We start from the raw sequence: 6,223 nt of genomic DNA on the forward strand, positions 1-6,223 counted from the left end.
TTCTCCTCCTGCCTTCAATCTTTCCCAGCATCAGGGTCCTTTCCGATGAGTCAGTTCTTTGCATCAGGTGGCCAAAGTATTGGAGCTTCAGCTTCAGCATCAGTCCTTCCAGGGTTGATTTCTTTTAGGATTGACTGGTTTCATCTCCTTGCTGCCCAAGGGACTCTCAAGAGTCTTCTCAGACACCACAGTTGAAAAGCATCACTTTTTTGGCGCTCAGCCTTCTTTATGTCCAACTCTCACATCCGTACTCAAATACTGGATGTCATATCCTGTCCTACCACCCTGCCTGGAACAGCCCATCACTCCTTAAGGATCAGAGAGATGGAACCTTACTTACCAATTTAATATTTTCAAGTGTACAGTTTAGTCATGTTATGTAACCAGCCTCTAGGACTTTTTCATCTCACAAAACCAAAGTTCTACATCCATTCATCAACATCTCCCCGATTCCCCCTCCCCTCAACCCCTGGCAGCCACCATTCTGCCTTCTGTCTCTTAATTTTGACTACTCTAGATACCTCAGGTAAGTGGGATTACACAGTATTTATCTTTTGGTGACTGGCCTATTTCAGTTAACCACTTAGTCCTCAAGGCTATGTCTGCTGTCTGCCTTATAACATGTATAGGAATTTCCTTCTTTTTAAAGGCTAAATAATACTCCATTGTATGAATATATGGCATTTTGTTTATCCATTCATTTGTTGGTGGACATTTATATTGCTTCCACTTATTCTCACCGCTTTTAAAAATTAGTGTCATCAGCAGCCCACACAAAAGAATAACCCACACTCTCTGACCTGCTTCCTACACTGCACTGTCATCTGTATGTCAGAGGCTGACCCTCCTCCCACTTTCTCCTATACCGTCCCTCCTGTGTCTCCCTTCCTTTCTTACCCTCACATACATCCCTGCTCCCTCTCAACCAATCCCAGTTCTGGGACTTTCATTTTATTAATGTATTTTCAAAATTATAGCTGAGATATAATTGGCCAATGAGTGTATGTGTGCTAAATCACTTCAGTGGTGTTGGACTCTTTGGACCTCTTGCACTGCAGGCTTCTCCGTCCATGGATTCACCAGGCAAGAATACTGGTGTGAGTTGCTATGCCCTCCTCCAGGGGATCTTCCCAACCCAGACATTGAACCTGTGCCTCTTATGTCTCCTGCATTGGCAGGTGCGTTCTTTACCACTAGCACCACCTGAGAAACCCATAATTGGCCTATCCACCATTGTGCAAATTTTTTTTCCCAAGTCAGTTCCCTTTATTAAATGGTCATTTTTCACAGACCAGAAATACAAAATAAATGTAGGAATAGGCCCTGGTTAGGAGCTACAGACCTGCCCTCACAGGACCCCTGCCTGCAGCAACTTGTACAGGACAAGCAGCAGCTACATCCCAAAGGTCAGAAGGGCAGGAGGCGTGTTGGGATCAGGCCCCACCCAATGTCTCCCTGGATTATAAAGATCCATCTTCTGAAGCCTCAGGGTGAGACACCTCTCCTAAGGCCCCAGGGAAGTGCAGGCTAGCAGGAAAGCTTGTTCAGATGGCACAGAGTCCAAGGACTACATTTCATAGGAGAAAACGGGTACCAAAACACGAGTGGGGAGACTGGGGCTGGGACGGGGCAAGCCCCAGGAGACAGAATCTTCTTCCTCTCTATTCATCAGATCCTGAGGCGGAGTCTTCTGAGCTGGGGAGAGAACTGGCTAGTTCCTCTTCTTCAGAGTCCTCTTCTTTTTGCTCTTGTTCTCTCCAGAAGAGCTCTCATCACTGGACACAAACTCTTTGCTCTTGAAGCTCTCGCTCAGTTGCCTTGATGAAGACTTCAGTGATGAACCCCTGGAGGGTGTGAATTTCTTCTCCATTTTCACCTTGACTTTCTTCTTCTTCTTGGACTTGTCCCTCTTAGAGGACTCTCCCCAGCCCCCTTCATATTCTTTCATGGCTTTTTCATATTCCCTCCTGGCATCCTCAGCCTTGCGATCCCACTCCTCTTTCTTCTCCTTGGACATTCCCTTCTAGATTTCACCTGCCTTTGTGGCAGTATCTGTGATACTGATGCCCAGATGGTCTGACTTGATCTTCTCTTGGCTGGCGTTGAGCCACAGCATGTAGGCAGACATGGGTCTCTTGGGGGCATTAGGGTCTTTGCCCTTCTTTACGTCCATGGGTTTCTTGCGACTCTTGCAGTCCTTGGCCATCTTGGCCTTTTTAAGCTGCTTCCTTCTTCTCTTCCCGATCACTATCACCCTCATTACTGGAGGAGCAGGCAGAGGCGTTGCTGTCAAACTCCTCTGCCACATCTTCCTCCTCTTCACCCGAGTTGAATGACTCATCAGTCTCTTCTCTGGAGTCATCGCTGCTGTCATTGGCGTTCTCCTCCTGGATCTTGCCCTCCTCCTTCATCCGCTCCAAGTAGGCATCATGCTGGTCTTCCTCCGAGTCTGTATTCATCGTAGCTGGGGTTCATGCCCTCTTTCAGTCCTTGGTTTTTGATGAGTTTCTTGGCATTGACAAAGTCGAACAGCTTTCCATTCTCCTCCCTCTCAATGCTGCTGAAGGTATACTGGGTGCCCTGCTTGGTCTCAATTTCAAAGTCAAAGGAATGCGTGTGGTGGTACCATGGGTGAAGTTGACAAAGGAGATCTCGTAAAAGCAGATGTGCACGGGCAGCTTGTGGATGTAGATAAAGCCCCGCTCCAGGGGGTACAGCAGCCCTGAGCTGGCCTTGTAGGAGCAGGTGATGCACTGGACCCCTGAGTGCCCTTAGAAGTTGCCGGGGACCGTGATCTTGTGGTTCACCAGCACTTTCATGACCCGGCTGACCATCTCATAGAGGGATCCCGACATGTTCTTGGTGAGCCACCCCTTGAAGCGCTTCTCCACTTCCTCCTCGTTCATGTTGAGCATCAAGGAGATGTCCTCGTCCTTGGAGAAGAGGAGGATGAGGAAGTGGTAATGGGTCTGGCCCTGCTTGATGCGGGGGTCCAGGCTGATCACAAAGAACATCTGGTGCTGGTCCTTGTAGGGCAACAGGAAGAGCCACAGCACCGGGGTGTAGGGGATCTTGTAGTCGAAGGTCTTGCCGTGCAGGTGCAGGGAGGTGGGGTAGATGCGGATGTCATAGTGACCTCGGGGAGTCAGACACTGCAGCTCCCGGAAGATGCAGATGTTGTCTCCAGTGGCCTGGATCACGTCCGCCTTTGACAGTATGTTCTGGGCAAAGGCCTCAACGGGGTCCACACGATCTTCCTGGGTGGGCAGCATGTAGAAGCACACCTCCATGAGAGAGACCTCCGCGTCATCATTCTGGTGGAATTTCAGTGTCACCTCATTCTTGCCTGTGATGTACTGGGACATGTTGCTGAGAGGGATCTCGAAGACCAGCTGGTCGCCAATGTCGAAGGAAAGCAGCTGCCCACCAAACTTCACAGTTCCCAAGTTCCAACCCTTCACACATAGGTCGTTCTCCATTAGCTCCAGGTGATAGTGAGTTTTGAAGAAATCAGAAAGTTTCTCAAATGCCAATTCTTGGAAGCCGTCGTACTTGTAGACATGGCCGTTCTTCGTGAGCAGTTTAAGCCCGTGGCCCAGAGCTACCCGGTGCCAGATGCCTTCTGTTAGTTCTCTGGCCTGGATGTTGTCCACTTTGCCCGTCTTACTGTTCTTAAAGTTAATGCCCTGGCGGCTCAACCTCAGCTGACTGTCATTCATGGAGCCTTTCACCTCCTGATACACGTCGTTGAACTCCAGGGTTTCTGCCATGCTGACCTAGCCCTGTTGGTTCACCCCAAAACTCCTGGGTGGGCATGCAGATGCAGGGCGCACTGGGGATCTCCTCGAGCTGGAGCCGCGCAGCTGCCTGCGCCCAAGCATTGGGAGTGCCAGGGATGGGGTGCACGGTGGGCGGGCGGGGGCCAGGCCGGGTCGCTGGGCAGGCTCTTCCCGCGTGCGCAGCCCCACGTCCCGCCACCCATTGTGCAAATTTCAGGTGACAATGTGTCAGTTTGATACATTTATATATTGCAATATGATTACCACTAAAGCATTAGCAAACACCTCTATCATGTCACATAATTATCATTTCTATTTGTGGTGCAGAAAATTAAGATCTAGTTTCTTAAAAGGGATCTCTGGTATACTGGAAATGGTGGGAAGGTAAATTGATGCAGCCACTTTGGAAAACAGTATGGAGATATCCAAAAAACTAGAAATAAAACTACCATATGATCCAGTAATTCCACTTTTGGGTATATAGCCAAAGAAAATGAATATGCTAATTCAAAATGATACAATATGATTCAGCAGCTCCATTTCTGAGTATTTTTCTAAAGGAAAAAAAACACTAATTTAAAAACATACATGTATAAAATAAACAAGGTTCTACTGTATAGCATAGGGAACTATATTCAGGATTCTGAAATTAACCATAATGGGAAAGAATATGAAAAAGAGTGTAACTGAATCACTTTGCTGCATACCAAAAACTAACACAACATTGTAAAGCAGCTATACTTCAATAAAAATAAGAAGATAATGCACTCCTAAAAGAGAAAAAATACATGCACTCCAATGTTCATAGTAGCAATATTTGCAATAGCCAAGATGTGGAAGCAACCCAAGTGTTCAACAACAAATGAATGGATAAAGATGTGGCATATATTGTATATGTGTGATGGAATACTACTCGGGCATAAAAAAGAATGAATTTTTGCCACCTGTAACAACATGGGTGGATCTGGAGGGTATTATGCTCAGTAAAATAAATCAGACAAAAGAAAATACTGTATGTTGTCACTTGTATATGGAATCTAAAAAATAAAGCAAGTGAATGAGTATAACAAAACAGAAATAGACTCACAGATACAGAAAACAAACTAGTGGTTACCAGTGGGGACAGGGAAGAGGGAGGAGCAAAATAGGAGTAGGGAACTAAGAGATACAAACTAGTATGTATAAAATAAATAAGCAGGACTTCCCTGGTGGTCCAGTGGTTAAGAATCTGCCTGCCAATGCAAGGGACACCAGTTTGATTACTGCTCCTGGAAGATTCCAGATGTGGCGGAGCGACTACACCTGGGCGACACAGCTACTGAGCCCATGCTACAGAGACTACTCCGCAACAAGAGAAGCCACAGCAATGAGAAGCCTGCACACTATAACTAGAGAGTAGCCCCTGCTTGCTGCAGTTGGAGAAAACCTGAGTGCAGCAATGAAGACTCAGAGCAGCCAAAAATAAATAAATAAATGCAAAAAAACAAATGTACTGTTTAAAAAATGCATAAATAAGCTATGATGATATACTGTGTAACACAGGGAATATAGCCAATATTTTATAACTTAAAATAAGCTATAAAAATTTTGAATCATTATGTTGTACATCTGAAATTAATATTGTAAATCTATTTAAAAAATTAAAAACATCTAGTATCTTAGCAACTTTGAAGTTTATAGTGTGGTATTGTTGATTGTAATCACCATATTGTGTGGGCCTTTCATTTTAGACACCAAGCTCTAACCCTGGGCTTCTGTAAGACTGTCACTGTTTCTTTTTCTGCTGAGAAACACATCATACCGTCTATCAGCTTCCAGTGCTGCTGGTTCCTAAGCCGGAAGGTCCAGCTAGAGCTTTTCCAGGTCAGTGAATTCTCCTATATGGCCCCCTGCTGCCACCTGCTGGCTGTAGTCATTATTGCTTCTATGAGCCTGTTCTCTAAGGGATTCAGTTCAGTTCTGTCCCACCGTCGTGTCCGACTCTTTGCGACCCCATGGACTGCAGCACACCATGCTTCCCTGAGCTTGCAGAGCTCCAACTCCCAGAGCTTGCTCAAACTCATCAGCATCGAGTTGGTGATGCCATCCAACCATCTCATCCTCTGTCGCCCCCTTCTCCTGCCTTCAATCTTTCCCAGCATCAGGGTCTTTTCCCATGAGTCAGTTCTTGGCATCAGGTGGCCAAATATTGGAGTTTCAGCTTCAGCATCAGTCCTTCCAATGAATATTCAGATTGGTTTGATCTCCTTACAGTCCAAGGGACTCTCAAGAGTCTTCTCCAACACCACAGTCTAAAAGCATCAATTCTTTGGTGTTCAGCTTTCTTTATGGTCCAACTCTCACATGACTACTGGAAAAACCATAGCTTTGACTAGATGGACTTTGTCAGCAACATAATGTCTCTAAGGGGTTAGCCCTTCCCATATCATCATCCATCATGGGAT

At 46.2% G+C, this 6,223-nt stretch overlaps 1 pseudogene; it reads right to left on the reverse strand.

The window, feature by feature from the left end:
• Positions 1-1,661: 1,661 nt before the first annotated feature.
• LOC122435461 lies at positions 1,662-3,770 on the reverse strand (annotated as a pseudogene).
• Between the last annotated feature and the right edge of the window lie 2,453 nt (positions 3,771-6,223).

Source organism: Cervus canadensis, chromosome X (assembly GCF_019320065.1).
Source record: "Cervus canadensis isolate Bull #8, Minnesota chromosome X, ASM1932006v1, whole genome shotgun sequence".
NCBI classification, from domain to species: Eukaryota; Metazoa; Chordata; class Mammalia; order Artiodactyla; family Cervidae; genus Cervus; species Cervus canadensis.